The 22415-nt window shown below is 47.4% G+C and overlaps 1 protein-coding gene and 1 long non-coding RNA gene across 2 annotated transcripts in view; one reads left to right on the top strand and one right to left on the bottom strand.

Annotated features, from left to right (window-relative positions):
• LOC146346573 (uncharacterized) overlaps positions 1-22415 on the bottom strand; it is a 407876-nt gene that overhangs the window by 41785 nt on the left and 343676 nt on the right. The window lies entirely within an intron of this gene.
• LOC146346574 (uncharacterized) overlaps positions 1-22415 on the top strand; it is a 44898-nt gene that overhangs the window by 14613 nt on the left and 7870 nt on the right. The window contains exons 2-3 of the long non-coding RNA XR_014789965.1: positions 11601-11754; positions 13879-14210. This is a non-coding gene — a long non-coding RNA (uncharacterized LOC146346574). The remainder of the gene's footprint in view (positions 1-11600; positions 11755-13878; positions 14211-22415) is intronic.

Genomic DNA, 22415 nt, shown 5'->3' with positions numbered 1-22415 from the left:
TCAGAACAATGATCAGTAAGGTCCCATGGCAAACAATGCTAGCGAGAAAAGGAGTCCAAGATGGGTGGGAACTTTTAAAAAAGGAAATTCTCAAGGCACAATCACAAACAATTCCAACAAGAAGAAAAGGTGGAAGACAACAGAAGAAGCCAATGTGGCTTCACAAAAAGCTTAGGGATGACCTGAAAACAAAAAAGGACACATATAGGAAGTGGAAAGAAGGCCAAGTAACAAAGGAAGAGTACAGGCAGGTAGCACAGAATTGCAGGGATGGCGTCAGGAAGGCTTAAGCGGAGAACGAGGTGAGGTTAGCGAGGGATGCTAAAAACAACAAAAAGGCTTTCTTCAGTTACGTGCATAGTAAAAGGCAGAGGAAAGAAATGGTTGTTCAGCTATTAAATAAGGATGGCAAAATGATAACAGATGACAAAGAAAAGGCAGAGGTGCTCAATTCCTACTTTGGCTCAGTCTTCTCCCAAAAGAGGGTCTATGACCCCCCTGGCAAAGGCGAAGTACAGGCTGAAGGGGCAGGATTGCAGCTTGAGATCGACAGGCATATGGTCAAGGAACACCTCATTACTTTGAATGAGTTCAAATCTCCAGGGCCAGATGAACTGCATCCTAGAGTAATAAAGGAACTGGCAGAAGAACTCTCAGAACTGCTGTCTATTCTCTTTGAGAAATCATGGAGGACCGGGGAAGTGCCAGATGACTGGAGGAGGGCTAACGTTGTCCCTATCTTCAAAAAGGGTAAAAAGGAGGAACCTGGGAACTACAGACCAGTCAGTCTGACATCAATCCCTGGGAAAATTCTGGAGCAGATCATAAAGCAATCCATCTGGAAGCACCTTGACAACAATGCCGTGATTACTCGAAGCCAACATGGATTTGTCAAAAACAAGTCCTGCCAGACAAATCTGATCTCATTTTTTGATCAAGTCACCTCCCTTGTAGACCGTGGGAATGCTGTAGACATCATATACCTCGACTTCAGCAAAGCTTTCGACAAAGTGCCCCATGATATCCTGATGAGCAAACTTGCTCGAAGTGGGCTAGATGAAACAACGATCATGTGGATCCACAGTTGGCTACAGAATCGGACTCAAAGAGTGCTTATCAATGGGACCTTCTCAAGCTGGGAAGAGGTAACGAGTGGGGTACCACAGGGCTCAGTCCTGGGCCCAGTGCTCTTCAACATTTTTATTAATGACTTGGAGGAGGAGGTGCAGGGAATGCTGATCAAATTTGCAGATGACACAAAATTGGGAGGGATAGCTAATACTTTGGAAGACAGAAACAAAATTCAAAGTGATCTGGATAGACTGGAGTGCCGGACAGAAAACAACAGAATGGCATTTAATAGGGACAAATGCCAAGTTCTGCACCTAGGAAAAAGAAACCAAATGCACAGTTACAAGATGGGGGATACGTGGCTCAACCACACTACGAGCGAGAAGGATCTTGGAATTGTCGTCGATCACAAGCTGAATATGAGCCAACAATGTGATGTGGCTGCAAAAAAGGCAAATGCTATTTTGGGCTGCATTAATAGAAGCATCGCTTCCAAATCCCAGGAAGTACTAGTTCCCCTCTACTCAGCACTGGTTAGGCCTCATCTGGAGTACTGTGTCCAGTTCTGGGCACCACACTTTAAGAAGGATGCAGACAAGCTGGAGAGGGTTCAAAGGAGGGCAACAAAGATGATCAGGGGACTGGAAACAAAGCCCTATGAAGAGAGACTGAAAGAACTGGGTATGTTTAGCCTTGAGAAGAGAAGACTGAGGGGAGATATGATAGCACTCTTCAAGTACTTGAAAGGTTGTCACAGAGAAGAAGGCCAGGATCTCTTCTTGATCATCCCAGAGTGCAGGACACGGAATAATGGGCTCAAGTTGCAGGAGGCCAGATTCCGGCTGAACATCAGGAAAAACTTCCTGAGTGTCAGAGCAATACGGCAATGGAACCAATTACCTGGGGAGGTGGTGGGCTCTCCCACACTGGAGGCCTTTAAGACGAGGCTGGACAGCCATTTGTCAGGGATGCTCTGACTTGGATTCCTGCATTGAGCAGGGGGTTGGACTCGATGGCCTTGTAGGCCCCTTCCAACCTTGCTATTCTATGATTCTAAACCAACACAGAGTTTAAATTAGGGGTGGACGAAAGTCCCTTACCTGTCCTCGAAGGATGTTCGCGGTGGGGGGGAGGCGCTTCGCTGCTCCCCCCGCGAAGTTCAGGCCGGGGGGGGAGGCTTCCCGCCTCGCCCCGGACGAAATTTGGGCCGGGGGGGAGGCTTCCCGCCTCGCACGGCCGAAATTCAGGCCAGGGCGGAGGCTTCCCGCCTCGCCCGGCCGCGAACGCGGAAGTTTAAAAAAAAAACAACGCCCCCTGATAGGCTACGTGATGATTAACGTAGCCTATCACGGCTAGATCTGCAAAGTCAGCCATGATAGGCTACGTCAATCGTCACGTAGCCTATCACGGGTGACTTTAAAAAAAAAAAAAAGCGCGTACGGCTAATGGCGGCCCCCATAGGGAGCCGCCATTTGCGTTCCTTATTTGGTCGCTGTAGTCTACGTAAAGATTTACGTAGACTACGGCGAAAATAAGGGCAACGCAAATAGCATTAAAATTGTGGAGACCCTTGCAGATCAGCAGTATAATATGATAAAATGTGAATAGCAAGCGAACCAAACCTATTATTGCAAACACCATTTTTCTCATTTAACAAAACATCACCATCACCATCATCATTTCTTAGATGCCAGTCTTAAAAAAAAAAAAAATCGAGGCCTTTTACAACAAAATCAAAACATGGACAATTTAAAACAGCTACAATAGCTATCACTTAAAGAACAACCACCTGATAAAACTTTTAAAAAGTTTCAGATTATGTGTTATGTTGCTGTATTAATGGTTTTAACTTTTGTGAAGCACCCACACAGCTTTGGCTGTTGAGCAGTATACAAATGTAATAAAGAAATATAAATAAATAAATAAATGACACAGTGATCATCATAAACAATTCAATGGATGTACTGAATAACCCATCATTAGGGTTGAGCGAATTCATCTTTGCCCACCCTACATGCCACTTGCCAGACTCTCACCGGATGCCTGACCCTGTTCGGTGTACCTGTTCGGAGCCGTCGGATAGTCTATGGGCACCTACATAAGAACAAAAGAACATAAGAGGAGCCCTGCTGGATCAGACCAAGGGTCCAACTAATAGAGCATTCTGTTCACACAGTGGCCAACCAGCTGTCAACCAGGAATCCACAGGCAGGACACGAGTGCGTCAGCACCCTCCCACCCATGTTCCTCAGAAACTGGTGTACATAGTCTCACTGCCCGTGGTACTAGAGGTAGCACCTCACAAGAGCTTGCAACTCCTCTTCTTCCCATAAGCCACCATTTTGTGTAAAAATCACAGGCATGCTACTTATGTAAAACACAGTTCTGCAGAAAATGGCAGCCAAAAATAGCGCTAAGTACACAAAATTGGACCATTTGTTCCTATAACTTTTCCATAAATGGCACAATGTATGGCCACCATTTTGTGCAAATCATGAATTACATAAGTAGCATACCTGTGATTTTTGCACAAAATGTAGGCTCAATGGGATAAAGACTAGCTGGGAAACTGGGTGGGGGTGTCTGCTGGGGGGGGAGGTGATCCATCCCTCCCATCGGAATCCTCCCTGGCTGGCTCCACTCCACGGTGAGTCTGCGGAGCAACGAGCTGGGCCCGCCCACAGCCAGACTTCCGTCTGCTGCCAGGCTGTGGCTGCAAATGGTGTCCGGCATAGTGGGTGCCATTTGCGTCCCTGCGTTAGCTGTGATAGGCTACATATATATTTATATAGCCTATCACGGCAAAGAGCAGGGACTCAAATGGCGTAGTGGATGCCATTTGTGTCCCTGCTCTTTTCGTGATAGGTTACGTAAATATTTATGTAGCCTATCACGGCTAACGCAGGGATACAAATAGCGTAGCGGACGCCATTTGCATCCCTGCGTTAGCCGTGATAGGCTACGTATATATTTACGTAGCCTATCACGGCAAAGAGTGGTGACGCAAATGGTGTAGCGGGCACCATTTGCATCCCTGCTCTTTGCCGTGGTCGGCTACATAAATGGTTACGTAGCCTATCATGGCTAATGCAGGGAGGCGAATGGTGGCCGCAGACCGGGGCAGCGGATGGACCGGACTGGCCAACGCCAGGTAGGGTCCATCCTGGGAAAATTTTGCAGGGTGGTGGTGGGGACTGCTCCATTCTGCCACGGACCCTAGGGGGGCGGATTCCTAAGTATCCAGCCTCATTGGAGTCTGTGGCGGAATTCTCTAACATCCCTAGTTCCCAGGTAGTCTCCCCTACAAGGATTGACCACATCCAAACCTGTTTAACTTTGGTAAGGTGGTTGCCTCACGTGCCTTCAGCCTATGCCCTGGGACCTTTTGTTCCATCGTCCACTCACAGATGTAGATTTGTTTTTCATCCTGCATAAAAATAAATAAATACGTAAGATGTTTCATAAGAATTTACATAATTTACTTTAGCACTTAACAATTAGCATATCCCCCATTCCATTCAACTTTTCCCCAGCAGAAATGTGTGTATTTTCCTATGAATAAATATGAGTCAATTTTGGGAAAGTCAAAGAAGCATCCAAAAGTCCATGGACTCCACGTAGCCTGAGGGCGTCGCTGATTCTCCTCCATTATATTATCCTTAGGGCCTCAATGACTGCTCTGTCCATTGCATCACATAATCATATTCTGCCAAAGGTGACTTGCCTGATTTGACATCTAGATTCCCCCCGCCCCTTTTCAATTTCTTTCATTAACCACCACTTTCACTCTGTCAAAACTGAGTGCTTTGTTAAATCCATACAGATTATGAATTACTTTGCTGAGTGTGAGGAGGTTCCTCCAGATATGTACAGGTGTAACTGAGACCTGACTTTAAGCCTATTGTGCCTAATTAAAGGACAATTTTATCCTCTTTTGATAGAATTATAGCTGCCTTGTTGAGAGCAAGTGCCTCTTATTCCTTCCAGCTTTAGGGGATTAGATGAGCTGTACCATGTTGTTATGACAACATGTATCCAAGTCTCAAGAGGCAGTTGGATTATTTTAGTTGAGTTGTTCTGTTTCTATTCTCTGAAGGGAAATAAAACCAACAGAAATACAGGGAGAAGGGTTAATTAGGGATGTTGCGTGCATCTGGTGGGGGTTCGAAGATTGCCGGCTTGGCCCCCCGGACTAAGAAGTCACCAGCTCACCCCACCCCCCAATGCCAGTCTACAAATCTCCCCACTTGCCTGGCTCACTGAGCCTCCATTTTCTGGGAAAATTTGCAGAAAAAATGGTGGCTTGTCCTTGTTTGCAATCATTCATTTGTGCAAAAGACGGCCGTAAAATGGCCATTTATCGAAGTCTGTAGGTGTAAATGTCCAATTAATGCCTGTAATCTTGCATAAATGGCCATTTTATGGCAGCCATTTGCACAAATGGACATTTATGAACAAGAGTGAGCTGCCATTTTTTCTGCAAAATGGCAACTCTGTGAGGAAGCAGGTGGCTGCGCCCTACTTGCCAGGTGCTCACTAGGGAGGTACGAATCCCTTACCTGGTTCTGGTCGGGGCATCCGCTGGGGGGGGAAAGCGCTCCGTCCCCTCCCCAGAATCCTTGACATGGGGGAGGCAATCCGGTACTCCCCCCTGGAATCCTGCCTGGCCAGCTCCGCTCCGCGGCGGCTCCATGGAGCAGCCGGCCAGGGCCGTCCGCAGCCAGAGCTCCAGCCGTGGACTGGCTCCTACGGACGCAAATGACGGCTGCCATTTGTGTCCAGCCAGGCTGCCGTGATAGGCAGGCAAAACAAACAAACAAACAAAAACAGCGTACACAAATGGTGGTGGCTATGGTGGCCCCCATTTGTGTTCCCTATTTTTCGCCGTTTTATCCTACGTAAATATTTACGTAGGCAATTACGGCAAAAAAAAAGGGAACCGCAAAAAGCGTAGTGGGCGCTATTTGCATTTCTTTTTTTTTTCATCGTAAAAGCCTACGCAAATATTTACGTAGGATAAAATAGTGAAAAATAGGGAACGCAAATGGCGGCCGCCGTAGTCGCCGCCATTTGCGTATGCCGTTTTTTTTTTCTTGGCTTGCCATGATAGGCTATGTAAATAGTTATGTAGCCTATCATAGCAAAGACCAGAATGGAAATGGCGGCTGCACCAGCCTGTCAAAAGACCAGCCACCATCGCCACCGCCACCACAGCTGCCGCTGGAGCCGCTGCCATCTGGAACATCCACCCCAGGTAAGCGTTGTCCCGGGGGGAATCTGCAGGGGGGGCAGGGGTAGGCTGTTCTGCCACAGATTTTGGGGGGCCGATTGCCAGTGCATTAGGCTTCACTGAAATCCATGGCAGAATTCTCCACCATCCCTAGTGCTCACAGACCACCCAACAGCTCGCACAATGCAGCAAACATGGGTGACTGGCCAGTGGGGGCCTGGTGAGTACCATCCGCTATGCCATTTGTGTCCCTGGTCTTTGCCATGATAGGCTATGCAAATATTTACGTAGCCTATCACCGAAAAGAGCAGGGACACAAATGGCATCGGCTACACCAGACACCATTTGCATCCGCAGTCCGGGGCAGTGGACGGATGGCAGCGGATGGACCTGGACTGGCCAGCAGCAGGTAGGGTCTGTCCGGGGAGAATTTTGGGGGGTGGAGGGGGGAGTAGTCCATTCCACCATGGACTCTGGGGGGCTGGGTTCTAAGAATCTTAAGAAGTTCTAAGAATTTCTCCACCATCCCTACAGATTTCTAAGAATCTGACCTGCGGAATCTACTGCAGAGCACCCCTCTCAGGCTGTGCAACATCCATGGACTTTTGGATGATTTTTTTTTTTACTTTCCTGAAATTTACACATATAAATGCGTAGAAAAATATGTAAGTTTCTGCTGAGGAAACGTTGAATGGAATAGGGGACAATACACTAAATGTTACGTAGTGAGGAAAATTATATAAATAATCACGTAAATACTTACGTAATTATTTACGTATTTTTCCTCAGAATGGAAAAAAAATTGCATCCGTCTGTGGGCGGATGATGGAATGAAAGGCGCCTGGCAATCCATGAAACACAGATGGAGTGGATTTTATGCAGTCCGTACATCCCTAGAAGCTCGTTCCAACTCGAGTCTGTATCAGATTGCGAGCTCTATTTTTCTTCTTTTCACATGCAATTCCATGCCTATTTCCATGTACATTTTTCCAAATGTACTCATCAATTGTGCATATTTTTTTTAAATGTTTGCATTTTTAAAATTTATGTATGCTATCAAATGCATTTTGTTTTTTGTCTGTGAATCACATTGCAAGCTTAGAAATACAGACTTTTACCTCAGATTGTGCCCGCATCCATGTTTGGTCTGGAAGATATGTGTGTTGGTGTGTACATGCTCTGCCTTGTGCTAGAACATCTCCAGGACCAGGTCTTTTAAAAAGTCTGTAGTTCTTTTCAATGCTTATGTTATAGGTCCAGTTTAATGGATTTCTCATGTGATTACTAATGAGCTCAGGGAGCTCTCCACTACATGCCACCATTGCAAGTGAAAGAGTCTAAAAACACAGGTAGATGTTTAATTGGGCAACAGCAACAAAAGAACACAAAACAAGTGCACAGACATATTTATCAAAGCCCCCTTAGGGAAAGTTTACCATTGTTCCTTTACTGGAAGTTGCCAGATGTTGTTTAACCAGCTGTATGAACAGCAGACATGCTTAGAAACTGGGAATTTCATCTCACAGGAATTGTCAACATTTCTGAAACTACTTTGTACTCCAACTCTAAATGCAAAGTACAAACAGAAGTAAGATCAAGCCTCAAAAAGGCACCATTTTATAATGTTTTTGTTGATAAAGAGCTACCAGAAGCTGTATGAATTTTTAAAACATAGTTCCAGTTAAAAAAAAAAAAAAAGGGAAAGGAAAGGAAAAAGAAAGAAAGAAGGATCTGTATAAGAAATTCCAGTTTTGTAGACATATTGTTAGCATTCATACGAGTACCTTGGGCCTAGGGCTGTACGTATTATTCTCTAATTTTAACATCCTTTTTGAAAATGGCACATTCAGTGCAGCCGTGCATGTGACCGCCCAACCAAACAACCACACCACTGATGCAACCCCTCGCCTTGCACCCCCGTATTGACATTGGTTCAGTGATCTTTGGTTTCCTGGTTGCTGCTGCTTGGCCCCATTTTAATGCTACTTTGCCCTGTCAAACTTTAACCTCATTTGTCCAAACTGCTTTTTAAACTCATTGGCTGCGACAACCTACATGACCTCGAGAGCTTTGTTTGCAAGCATCTGCGACATCATCACCTCAGATGTAGGGATGCGATGTCACTGAGAAAATCATGTGGAGAGCCCAGTGGAGGCTGATGGTGCCAATTTCAGTGGGGCTGTGAATCCGCTCTGGGTTTCAGTCAGAACCACTTGAGCAGGGTCCGGGGGCATTCAGGGGGGGGGCAGGGGCTGGGCAGGTGCCCGGAGAACCCGATGGGGGGTGCCTGTCCATCCCTACAGACTCTGCACTTCAGCTGCCCTGCATTTGTGGCTAGACAGCTGATTTTGGCTGTCTAGCTGTGGACTTGGGAGTGGGAGTGGGGGAGGCAGGCACGGTGCATAGGACGCATCGCATCGCAATGATGCTTCTGCAGTCTCCTCCCCTCCCTGCCCCTGGGGATTCCCCCTTTTCACCTGCTCCATGCTGCATTTATGAGCCCAGAGACCAGAAAGAATCTTGCTGCCTATGAGGGGTGGGGAGGGGGCAGGGAGCGCGGTTCCCAGGAACCAAAAAATCCTATGGTATGCATTTACGGCTGCATTTAGCTTAAACTAAGACCTTTATGGCTGCAAATGGTGTAGTGGACGCCATTTGCGTTCACAGTCAATCAGCCCAACCAGCGATATGGCAATGGCGGCCGTACCGCTGGCACTTCAGAGCTGGCTGGTGGCTCTGCAGAATCTCCGCGGAGTGGAGCCAGCCGGCCAGGATTCTGGGGGGAAGGGCAGATTGCCACCCCATGGACGCCCCCTGGAATGGCAGGTAAGTTGTCACTACCCATGCTTGGCAGGCACAAGTGAGTCTGTCCATCCCTAGCTATGACCTATAAAGGATTGGGACCAGGCTACCTGGAAGACCGCTTTCTCCCATACAAGCCTGCCCAGTTCTAAGATCTTCTGGGGAGGTGCTTCTTTTTGGTCCCATCACCATCAGAGGCATATTTGATGGGGTTGCAAGAGAGGACCTTCTTGCTGGCAGTTCCACTGGCAGGCAAAAACATTTTTATACAAGGAAGCCTTTGGCACGTAAGGCTGCTGAAGGGATTTTTCAATTGGTTGGATGGTGTTTATTTCTTCCATTGTGTTTTAATTATGCCTTTAATCTATTTGTTTTTACTGAAGTTTTAATTAAGTTTTTTCTTTTGAGCTTAGTCTTATTGTTAGTTGCTTTGAGCATCATTTTTAGGGGGGAGGAAGCTGGGATATAAATCAAATAAATCAAAACAATAATCACTAATACTTTCTCTATAGACATTCAGACAATTCATATAAGTTGGGGGTGAAGCCTGCTGCCACAGTACTCCTCCTTCAATTAAAGGTTGGTCTTCACAGATCAAACATCGTCACCACATCCATTTTCAGGGAAGAATTTTTTTTTGGATCAAGGTCATTGGGTGTGCTTCTGAGATACTGCTAATCTTCCCCAAGTGGGAGTTAATAAAACCACTAGAATGCATGGTTAACCCAGTGAGCTAGTAAAGTATTTTGTATTTTGTCATCAGTGTGTGCTGATGACACACAGCTCTATCTCCCTGCAACATCTGAAACCAAAGAGGCTGTGCAAGTACTGGACCAGTTCTTGCACTCAGTAATGGGCTGGATGAGGTCCAATAAACTGAAACTGAATCCTGACAAGAAGGAAGCCCTGTGGGTGAGTCGTTCCCAAATCCAGGAGATAGGTTCATTGCCTGTTCTGGGCCTGGTTGCTCTCCCTTTCAAAGATCAGGTTCATAGTTTGCGGGTACTCCTAAATCCATCATTGCCGCTGGAGGTCCAAGTGGCCATGGTGTCTCAGAGTGCCTTTTACTAGCTTCAGCTGGTTCACCAACTATGGCCTCTCCTGGACATGGATAACTTGGACACAGTGGAACAGGCACTAGTTACCTCAAGACTGGATTACTGCAACACGCTCTATGTGGGGCTGCCCTTGTGGCTTGTCCGGAAGCTGGAGCTAGTGTAGAACACAGCAGCTCGTCTGTTGTCAGGAGCTGCCCCTTTCCAGCATGTATATCCTTTGCTGAGAGAACTGCATTGGCTGCCTATTTGCGAGGCCAGGTTTAAGGTTTTAGTACTTGTGTACAAACTCCTAAACAGCTTGGGACCAGGATACCTGAGAGAGCACATTCTCCCTTCCCAACCTGCCCGGTCACTGAGGTCATTGGAGGGCTTGCTCCTGGTCGTTCCACATGACCCTATGGCCCTATTGGAGTCCACCAGGAGAAAAGCCTTCAGCGTGGCAGCCCCCTTTCTTTGGAATTCTCTGCCCCTGGTGGTCAGGAAGGCACCAACACCATGTTGTTTCCAACACCTCCTGTAAACAGCCCTCTTCCAGGAGGCATTCCTTAATTGGCCAGTTACGGTTTTTATTGGCATTCTATTTTTAAGTAAGTGTAATTTCAATGTGGTGTTTTAATCATTTATGCTCTTACTCTTTATCCTTTGTGTTCACTGCTCTGAAATCTGTTCTAGATATGGAGCGGTATATAAATATTGTAAAGAAAGAAACAAACAAATTTGATAATTTTTTTAAGAAGGGCAGGAGAGGGAGGGAATTAAGGGAAAAAATTGTAGCAGTGTGAACTTTTCCTTTCTTGAGGAGATCAGTAATGTAGACTACACCACTCAGAAAATTCCTGTTGAGGTTTCGCTTAATCATAGGCCAGGAAAAGGCTATGGTTTGCTTAGGTCTACTGGAGGCAGAGAAAAATCTTCCCATAGATTTCTATATGGATATCAAATAGGGATGTCAGAGAATTCTGCCACGGATCTTGGTGAGGCCGAATGCCAGTGCATTTGGCCCCTCGAACTCCGTGGCGGAACGGCCTGCCCTCCCCGCCCCCCCACGGATCCCCCCCGGGATGAGACTTACCTGGGGTTGATGTTCCGGGCGGCGGCGCCTCTGGTGGCGGCGGCGGCAGCTGTGGTGGCTGGTCTTCCAACCAGCTGCCGCCACCGCCATTTGCAGTCTGGAAGTTGTTTTTTTTGTTTTTTGTTTTTTACAGAGACATGATAGGCTACATAAAGGTTTACGTAGCCTATCATGGCTGGGTTAAAAAAAAACACATATGCAAATGGCGGCAGCTATGGCCGCTGCCATTTGAGTTCTTTCTTTTTTGCCATTTTAGCCTATGTAAATATTTACGTAGACTAAGAAGGCGAAAAATAAGGAACGCAAATGGCAGCAGCCTTAGCCGCCGCATTTGCGTACACAGTTTTTTGTTTTTTGTTTTACCCAGAGCCCTCTGTGGCCAGAAATCCAGCTGCGGACAGCTCTGGCCTGGGCATGGCCGGCTGCTCCGCGGAGCCACCGCGGAGCACAGCCGGCCGTCGAGGATTCCTGGGGGAGGGACGGAACGCCTCCCCCCCACCATGAACATAATCTGCAGAAAGGTAAGTGACTTTCATACATCCCTAATATCAAAAGGTGTGTGTGTGTTTGTTTTTTTTGTTTTTGCCAGTGTGGTGTAGTGGTTATAGTGTTGGGCTCAAACTCAGGAGACCCCGGTTCTCATCCCCACTTGGCCATAAAGCTCGCTGGGTGGCTTTGGGCCAATTGCTGACTCTCAACCCAACCTACCTCAGGGGATTGTTGTAAAGATAAAAGGAAGCGGAGGAGCACTGTGTCAGCCACCTTGGGTTCCTTGCAAGAGGAAACAAAATTTGGGTATAAATGAAATAATAATAATAATAATAATAATAATAATAATAATAATACCACCAAAGTTTAAGGAAGGGGGGAAATCCTGCTCTAGTTTTGAGGGTCAACAACCCACCCTCTTGCCCCTTCCTTCATCCCTGCTCTCCAAGTGATGCTTTCCCAGTTGAACACACCATTAGTAGCAAAGGCCCTGAAGAGTAGGCATGGTGGAGAATTCCGCCATGGACTCCAATAAGGCTAGATTCTAAGAATCTGGCCCCCTCGGAGTCTGCGGCGGAATGAAAGACTCACCTCCACCACCCAGGGGAATCTGCGTGGGCCAGATCCTACCTGCTGCCATTGGTCCATTGCTGTCCATTGCCACCTGTCCTGTCTGCTGCTGCCTGTCTTTGGACACAAACATTTGCGTCCCTGCCTTTTGTCATGATAGGCTATGTAAAGATTTACATAGCCTATCACGGCAAAGAGCAGGGACGCAAATAGCGTCTGCTATGCCATTTGCATCCCTGCTCTTTGCCGTGATAGGCTACATAAAGATTTACGTAGCCTATCACGGCAAAGAGCAGGGATGCAAATGGCGTCCACTACTCCAGATCCCATTTGTGTCCAAGGACCGGCAGTCCGGCAGCAGACGGACCCGGCCGGCAGCTCTGTGGACTTGCCGCAGAGCAGAGCTGGCTGGGGAGGATTCTGGCCAGAGGAACAGATCGCTTCCCCCCCTCCGGACCCCCCAGCGGACTCGGAAAGGTGAGTTCCATACACCCCTACTGAAGAGACAATGCATTAATGACACAAAAGGCTCTATTCATGTGACGTGTAAGCATGTCAGCACTTGCCAAGGCAGGGGCTCATCGGACCTGACTTTTCAGTGAAGTTTACTGTTCTTAGCCATTTCAAGAGGAGATTGAAATGCTGGCTTCCAGAGGAAAGATACATACAGCTCCCAGATCTCTCTCTGTCCCCACCCCCACCCCCACCCCGTCCTTCTCTCTCATCCCTTGAGACAGTTTGGCAGCTAGGAAGATAATGCATGTCACCAGGATATCAGCAACATTAGCAGGAAACCCAGGGAAATGGCTGCATCGTATGATTGCAATAATCTAAATCCATTCCTGACGTCTTTCCCCTGGCTTGCTTGAGTGACAGCTCAGGGCCCAGAACAGCATTGCAAGCTCCCCTCATGTGCCATCAGCTGTCCAGAAGGTTGACAGCTGGTTTTAAAATGCACAATGGCTAGACAACTTTCCATGCAATTTCTCTCACACCTTCGCATTTACAGATATACAAAGATTCCAAACCGAGGTCTAATCTATTCTCTGTGCTAGAATGTCAGTTTTTGTGGCTGGACATTTTGAGAGCCTTTTATGAATTAGATTGCTTTCAATTACCGTCCAATAGCACAGGAGCAACCATGACGAAGCCATTGAAAGGAACATAGATTTTGGAAGGGCTGCATGTGTGCGTGTGTAAATATGGCCTTTTGGATCATGGTGTTGTTGTTCTTTTAATATAAACTGGAGATTTGGAAAGTGGCATTTGCCCTAGCTAGGCTTGATAGATGCATGGGCCCCTGACAGAACATCATCAGAGATCCTGAAGAGATACCTAACTCTCAGCCTGGTACAGATGGGGTTACTACCAAATTTCACCCGAAGTGCCATTTTGAGACAAATGTTGAGGTACATGTTTAGGAGAAACCTCTGGAGAGCTTGGAGGAGAGCAAAGCATATTCAGAGCGACTAGAAATCTATCTCAGTGGTGTTAGTGTGAGGTCTGTGCATGTAGGGCATGTTAAATGCAATCAAACAGAATACAGCAATTTGGTTTTGTTGTTGTTGTTTCATTCCTATGGTTAGATGACTCAGCTGAAAGCTTCAACATCTCTCAATGTTTATGTGTAAAAAAATAAATTAGCCAAAAGCTACCAAACGAGTTTGTACCTGAGGTGAGATTTCAGCCAGGATCCATGCAAGGGTTATCCATCTCTGGTGTCCAAAAAAAGGATCTGCTAACAGGTGATAAGAAAGAACTGTGTCTGAGTTCCTGAAGACCTACTACCAGCCTCTGAAGACAATACTAGGCTAAGTGGACTTAGTCTGACCAAGTTTCCATGCACCTCTGAGTAAAATAGCACTGCACTTCGGGATGCTGCTAAGCTGAAGGCAAAAGAAAGGTTGCAATAGTCAAGGTGAGAGACAATCTTGACCCAGAGCTCAGTGGCAGAGCTACAGATGTGTGAATCAGCGCAACTCAAATTCGCTGAAGTTTTCCAAATTTCACCTTGAAGGTCGTTCTGACTTCAGTCTGTATCAGATTGTGTGCTTTTTTCCTTTTCTTTTCACATGGAAATCCATGCGTATTTCCATGTGTAGCACCCAAATGTACGCATCAACTGTGTGCATTTTTAAAATTAGGGATGGACAGGTGCCCCCCCCCCCACCGTCTGGGTTTTCTGGACACCTGCCAAGACCTTGCCCTTCCTCGTGTGCCCCCGGACCTGCACCCCCCTCCCCGCTGAGCCACCCGCACTAACCCCGGGCCTGTCCAGCGATCTCTGCGGCCGCCATTTTGCGAAAAAAATGGCAAGCGCAGATATGTGCACATTTGCTCTTCTGCAAAATGGCACTGTGAATGGCTGATATACACAAGGTTACTGGCAGAAATCAGCAGGCCTGGGGTGAGTGTGGGAGGCTCAGTGAGCAGGGTGGGGTGAGGTGGGGGCCCCAGTAGGTATGGCTCGAGGCTGCAGGTGGTGGTGGGGGGTTCCACTGGATTCCTGGACCCAATCGGGCAGCCCACACCATCCCTATTTGAAATGTATGCATTATTGCCCCATGATTAAAGCATATCTGTGCACATTTTTAAAATGTACTCATTTTGAAGTGTATACATTTTTGAAATGTATGCATGCTGTTGAACAAATTTTCAATCCCTCCATTTAAAAGAATCAGGTAGCAGTTCACAGGAAAGACCTCTGCCTGAGGATGTGTGAATCAGCAAAACCTGAACTTCTCAGAGGTTCTATGAATTCCACCTTGAAACTTAGGGAGCTACTACAACACTGGGATGGGACTATGTCTGTATAGTCTCTCATATAGCCCCATGCAGATGTTTGTGTTACAGATATGATCATTTGGAGGGAGGTTCAGAATCACATCTGCTGGTCCATCCCCAGGCTTCATGTGCTCAAGATACTGTGTGCACACTGGTGTACATCAGTGGTGCAGAACCTCTTTCGGCCTGAGCGCTGATTAGAGAAGCTATACTTTGGGACCATATTCCAGTGGTGTGTGGGGCTAAAGGCAAAAAGGGGTCATGCTGAAGGTGAAAGGGGCAGGGCCAACCCCCCAACCCCCCCACAAAACCCCCAATACCTGCATACTTCAGCTTAGTGCTTTTACTACCAGTAACTAAGCCTTAGGAGAGGCATTTCAACCTTTAGAAAGGGGGGGACTGTAATAAGCTGGGAAGCCACCTAATGATTAGTGGTTGGGGAAAAGGGGGTGAGGCCAGGGGAAGGAGGCATGGCCTTCTGGGGAACCCTGGAGGAATGAATAGGGAACTTAGGTGGGCCAGATTTAGGGATGTTGGAGACACCCACAAGGCAAGCAAATGAGTTTGGATTTTCATGAATCCAACCTGTGGATTCCTCAGCAGACCAACTTTTTTTTCCCTTTCAGGTGGATTCCATGGACTTGTGGACCGTTTTTCTGACTTTCCCAAATTTTGTGCAGATTTTGTCTTAGAAAAATATGCAGAATAAAAAGTGCCCAAAATGTGCATTTCCCCCATAGGCTAAAGCATGAAAATGTGGTGTGTGTGTGTGTACATTTTTGCATGTGCAAGTTTCCACAACTGCACATTTGCACAGCTGTGAATTTGCATAGATTTGGAAAGAAAAGAAATCCAATTTTGTTGATGGGCAGACGATGGAATGAAAGGCACCTGACAATCCTCAAAACACAGACAGAACAGTTTTTACACAATCTGTGCATCCCTAGCCAGATTTGGCCCACAGGTGGTCTGAAGTTTTGCACCCTTGGTCTACATGCATTCATTTGAACTCATGTAGGCTGTCTTTGTAAGAACACTACTTTCATTACTGCAGGGTATGGGTTGTGCCTTGGGTATCTATGGGCAGTGAAGTTCAGACTGCTGTACAAATAACATTCTTGAATGCTAGGCACTTAGGAGCTGGGCCATCTAGCTAATTCTCCACCCCCACCCTGCTATCTATTCATTTCTATAAAATGGATTTCTTCATAGGGGTTGTGTGTAGGGATGTACCTTGCCCGAAATTTGATTGGCAGTGGGGGGGAGGTGCTCCGTCCCTCCCCCTGAAATTCTGGCCGGGGGGGAGGTGCCCCGTCCCTCCCACTGCGAATCCTGGCTGGCCGGGAACGCAAATGGCAGCGGCCGTAGACGCTGCTGTTTGCGTTCCTGAAATCAGCCGTGGTAGGCTACGTAAATGTTTACGTAGCCTATCACGGCTGAGTAAAAAAAACAAAAACAAAAACCGCGCGTACACAAATGGCGGCGCCCATGGGCGCCAACATTTGCGTTCCTTATTTTGGCATGTGTAGTCTACATAAACATTTACGTAGACTACGGCGAAAATAAGGGGAACGTAGCGTCTACATTTGCGTACGCATGGTTTTTTTTTTTTACTCAGCCGTGATAGGCTACGTAAACATTTATGTAGCCTATCACGGTATTTTTTTTTAAATCCAGCCATGATAAAAAGAAAAGAAAAAAAACGTGATAGGCTACATAAATATTTACGTAGCCTATCACTTTTTTTTTACTGGAAATGGCAGCAGCGGCAGCCGGTCGGAAGACCGGTTGCTTCCGCCGCCGAACCACTGCGGAACCGCCGCCGGAGCCGCCGCCAGGGACATTCGCACAAGGTAAGTCCCGTCCCGGGGTGGGGGTGGGGGGGCAGACTGTTTCGCCACCGATTTCGGGGGGCCGAATGTGCTGGCATTCGGCCTCCCCAAGATTCGTTTGGGGCATTCTCTGACATCCCTAGTTGTGTGTTAAGGAATTGCGTTTAGTGATGCATAGTTCGAATGTCTTCTATTGCACTTACTTACACTTTACCCTCTTCCTCTTAGGGATGTACGAAAGTCACTTACCTTTCCACAGATTATGTTGATGGGGGGGAGGCGTTCTGTTCCTCCCCCCCAGAAGCCCAGCCAGGCCAGAGCCATCCGCAGCCAGATTTTCAGTCACTGAGGGCTCTGGGGGGGAAAAAAAATCGCATACACAAATGGCGGCTATGGCCGCCGCCATTTGCATTCCTTATTTTTGACCGTCTTAATCTACATAAATATTTACGTAGACTATGACGGCGAAAATAAAGGGGAATGCAAATAGTGTAGCAGGCGCTATTTGCGTCCCTTTTTGATTCACCATTTTAGCCTACGTAATGATTTACGTAGGCTAAAACAGCAAATCAAAAAGGGACACAAATAGCTCCCACTACGCTATTTGCATTCCCCTTTATTTTCGCCGTCATAGTCTACATAAATATTTATGTAGATTAAGACGGCCAAAAATAAGGAATGCAAATGGCGGCGGCCATAGCCGCCATTTGCGTATGCGGTTTTGTTTTTGTTTTTTTAACCCATCCATGATAGGCTATGTAAATCTTTACGTAGCCTATCACGTCATTTTTTTTTTAACCCAGCCATGATAGGCTACATAAATCTTTACGTAGCCTATCACATCATTTTTTTTTTTTTACAAGACAAATGGCGGCGGTGGCAGCTGGTCGGAAGACCAGCCGCTGCAGCTGCCGCTGCCGCCTCCACAGCCACTGCCGCCCGGAAGATCCTCCCCAGGTAAGTCTCTTCCCAGGGGGGATCCGCGGGGGGGCAGGGGGGTTGCAGGCCATTCCGCCACAGATTTCGGGGGGCCGAATTCACTGGCATTCTCTGACATCCCTACTTCCTCTGTCCCTGAGCAACATAAGCTTTTTCTGTCCTTATATTAATCTTCACAGGTAAACAGTGGGAGGTGGTGAGACACGATTTACCTTTCAGATTAGCCTACTATACATCAGAATGAGAAAAAAAAATCAAATGGCAGTTTTCAGTGAAATTCAGCATAATCCAGAATACCACTGTCAAAAATGTGATCCTATAAATGTTCATCTGCACTATGCAGGGATGAGACAGTGTTTTCTTCTTCTTATAAACAGAGGGATGTCCTCAATGACAGGTAGCATCAAATCTCGTGTTTGCTTTATTGTACACGTGCAATTTGTAGACAGCAGGATGCTAGCATTGTTTCCAGAGGTAGAGGCTTTTGCAGGAAAGATGAACTGTCTCTACCAAGCCACTGCCATCTACAGAGGATAATGTGTAGTTCCTCTTCATTAGTGATCCATAGTAGGACGATTTCCAAGAACAGCCTGGAACAGAATAAATGAAGAGAAATGAGGGACGGGCTCTTTCTACTAGAAATGCTCTTTCTACTAGATTCCATACTGAAATCTGCCAGAGTGGAGACTGAAAATTGTAAGACAAAGGCAGTACAGTACTGCAGTATATATACCTAGGGATGGCACAGGTGCCCAATTCAATCCGGGAATCTGTCAGACCTGCTTCTGCTTTTTGTTCTTCTAGATCCATGTGCCCTCTCTCACGTAGGGATGGATGGACTCACCTCCGTCCAGGTCTGATGAGCTGCTGCCCCCAGTCAGGAAGCCTGGACTCACTCAGCAAGCCTCCCTGCTCATCGCGTCCCCACCCATCAAGCCATGTGAGCTGCCCCAACTCTGTGCAACAAGGAATCCAGCAGGCAGTCAAGCCCTTGTGTGCACAAGGGCTTTATGCACACAATAGCTTGACTGCCAGAGTCCTCAGCACCTTTCAAAAAGGAGATGCCAAGAGTGCTTAAGGAATGCACAGCACTGAGGACTTGTCCTGCTCCCACCAGCTCCTGCATGTGCCCCAACTTCTCTCACTATCTCCTCCTTGCAAGTGGTTGGGGCATGCACAGAGAGGACAATGCTGGGTTGCTCCCGGCCACTCACTGAGCTCCGGGGCACATGGAAGCTGTGGTCCATCAGCTACCTACAGCTGGGCAACTGAGGTTTGGGGAGTCAGGCGCAGGGGACTCTGCCAGCCTTCCAGACCCAGCCGGGTGCTTGTGCATTCTCAAGAACGTACTTCTCTTTCAGGCATATCTAGGTTTCCAAGTGTTCAAACTGGGGATCTGTGAGAATTTCACTAAAGTTTGAAAAATTTACTGAACTGTCCTGCTCACAACTTCAAATATGTGAGGAAACACAATTTTGGGAAATGCTTGCTAGGGATGTACGAAAGTCACTTACCTTTTCGCGGAATTGATTCATGGTGGGGGGGGAGGCGCTCCGTCCCTCCCCCTGGAATTCTCAATGGTGGGGAGGCGATCCGGTCCTCCCCCCCGGAATCCTGCCCGGCCGGCTGCACTCCACAGTGGCTCCATGGAGCAGCCGGCTAGGGCTGTCTGCAGCTGGAGTTCCGGCTGCGGATGGGCTGCTGCGGATGCAAATGGTGGCCACCGTAGCGGCCGCCATTTGCATCCAGCCAGGCTGCCGTGATAGGCTACATAAGTATTTATATAGCCTATCACGGCTGGGCAAAAAAACAAAACAAAACAGCGTACGCAAATGGTGGCAGCTACGGCGGCCGCCATTTGCGTTCCCTACGGCAGGGAAATAAAAGGGATGCAAATAGCATAGTGGACGCTATTTGCGTTCCTTTTTTCCCACCATAATAGCTTACGTAAATATTTACGTAGGCTAAAACGGCGGGAAAAAAGGGGGACGCAAATAACATAGTAGGCGCTAATTACGTTCCTTTGTTTTCTGCCATAATAGCTTACGTAAATATTTATGTAGGCTAAAATGGCAGGGGGGAAAAGGAACGCAAAAAGTGCCCACTACACTATTTGCGCTCCCCCTTTTTTTTCATCATAATAGCCTACGTAAATATTTATGTAGGCTAAAATGGCGGAAAATAGGGAATGCAAATGGCGGCCGCTGTAGCCGCCGCCATTTGCGTATGCCGTTGTTTGTTTGTTTTTTGCTCAGCCGTGATAGGCTACATAAATACTTCTGTAGCCTATCACGGCAAACACCAGGATGCAAATGGCGGCCGTGGCAGCCGGTCAAAAGACCAGCCGCCACTGCCGCCACCTCCGGCGTCGCCACCTTCTGGAACATCCACCCCAGGTAAGCTTCGTCCTGGGGGGAATCCCCAGGGGGGCGGGGGGTGGCAGGCCATTCCGCCACGGATTTCGGGGGGCCAAATGCCAGTGCATTCGGCCTCACTGAAATCCGTAGCGGAATTCTCCGCCATCCCTAATGCTTGCACATTCTCAAGTTAGCGTTTGCATTGACGAAATGTGTTCTTTTTGAAAAATGTCTGCTTTAAAATGTCATTTTCCAAAAAAGAGACATGGTCCTGCCTTAATCAACTGGGGGGAAATCACACATTTATGTGCACGCTTGAACAAGTGTGCATTTTTCCTGTTAGAAAATGCACAATTTTCCTGTGTGTGTGTGTGTGTGTGTGTGTGGAGGCAAAACAAGCATCGGGGTGGGAAAAAGAGAGCCTTGCCAAGCTAAAAAAAATCATTCACTCATCCATTCCTAGTTCAAACTGAAATGTATTGCAGGCTAATTGTGAGTGAATCACACTGTTGTGTGCAGTGAATGCCAAAGTTTCACATTTGTGTGGAGTGAACAGGAATTGCAAATGCGAACAGTTCTGTTCGCATTTGGTTCCAGTTCCCGGACCTATTCCTGTTCCTGTTCTGGTTCCTGGTTCCGGTCCGGGTCTTAAGCAGTGGGGGGGATGTGACCCGTCCCTCCCCCCAGAATCCTCCCCAGCTGGCTCTGCTCCACGGCAAGGCCGCGGAGCCACCAGATGGGGCCGGCCACAGCCGGACCTCAGGCTGCTGCCGGGCTGCTGTGGCTGCAAATGGCGGCCATCGTAGCGGCCACCATTTGCGTCCTTGCATTAAGCCATGATAGGCTACATAAGTATGTATATAGCCTATCATGGCCTAATGCAGGGATGCAAATGAAGGCCGCTATGATGGCTGCCATTTGCGGCCGCAGCAGCCCGGCAGCAGCCAGAAGACGAGCCGGAGCCACTGCCGCCACCGCATCCGCCGCCGCATCTGCCACCACTGCCACCACCGCCGCATCTGCTGCCAGGTAGGTCCATTCTGGGGGGGATTTTGGGAGGTGGCAGGGGGGAGGCCGTTGCGCCACAGACTCCGAGGGGCTGGATTCTAAAGAATCCGGCCTCACTGGATCCGTGGCAGAATTCTCCAACATCCCTAGTTTTCAGGAGGCACCGGAAACAACACATTGTCAGTGCCTGCCTGACCTCCAGGGGCAGGAAATTTCAAAGAAAGGGGGCCACCACACTGAAGGCTCTTCTCCTGGTGGACTCCAATCTGTCCATAGGTCCATGTGGGACCACCAGGAACATGCCTTATAAATCGCAAGTTCTTGGCCTGAATATAAACAAGTTTATTTATTTTGGTAAATTCTGATCAGAACCAACTGAAATTAAATTCTCACCCATCATTTCTGTAGTGATGACTAAGTCTGGATCCAACACTGTTTACAACATGAAAACAAGTCACTCTCCCTTGCCGCTGTGATTAGGAGGTTCTGTCTGTAAGAACACCTGTTGGAATGTTGGACACTTTGGCTCTAAAGTTGAGGATTGGACACTTTGCAGACCATTTTCCCATTTGTCAATTGCTGCCCTTTTCATTTGTCCCACAGAAGTTGATGAAAGCCTTTGGGGATAGTTACTTCATTTTTTTTCTAGCTCCACACTTTCCCTTGCATAGCACCACCCTGGGTCCCATTACTTGATCAGGCATATTGATTCGGTTGTGATAATAAAAAGGCAAATAAAATTAACATCTCATTAAAGGTATATTTCATGTTTGCTCAGAGTGATTCCTCCCCCCATCTTTTCCAAAGCATCAGTCAGGCACCTAGAGAGAAAAAACATGCAATTTAGGTGCATGTTTAGTGGCATTCCCCCCTCTTTTCTTTTCAACTTCCAGTGCTTCCATGGCCATATGTTCTTTGACATTCGTTTTAATTAGTGACAGATGGATGAAGAAATTTTAGATCTTAGTCTCGATCTCATGCTGTTGTGGTATTTTTGAAACGATACTTCCCATACAGTCTACTGTTCTTAAAATTACCTTGATGTCTCCTTTACTTGATCACTGTCAGGAATCACAGCAATGTGGCAGCCTTCAAAGTCCCCAGCTAATTTCAATTTGGACTCGCTCCATTTTTGAAACTGCTCCCAAGGTAGCTGCCAAAGTTGCAGAGACTATATTCTCGGGATGTCAGAGAATTCCGCCA

Source organism: Heloderma suspectum, chromosome 4 (assembly GCF_057233095.1).
Source record: "Heloderma suspectum isolate Gila_16-S chromosome 4, 16-S_ref, whole genome shotgun sequence".
Taxonomy (NCBI): domain Eukaryota; kingdom Metazoa; phylum Chordata; class Lepidosauria; order Squamata; family Helodermatidae; genus Heloderma; species Heloderma suspectum.
This window is presented reverse-complemented; position numbering and strand designations above follow the sequence as displayed.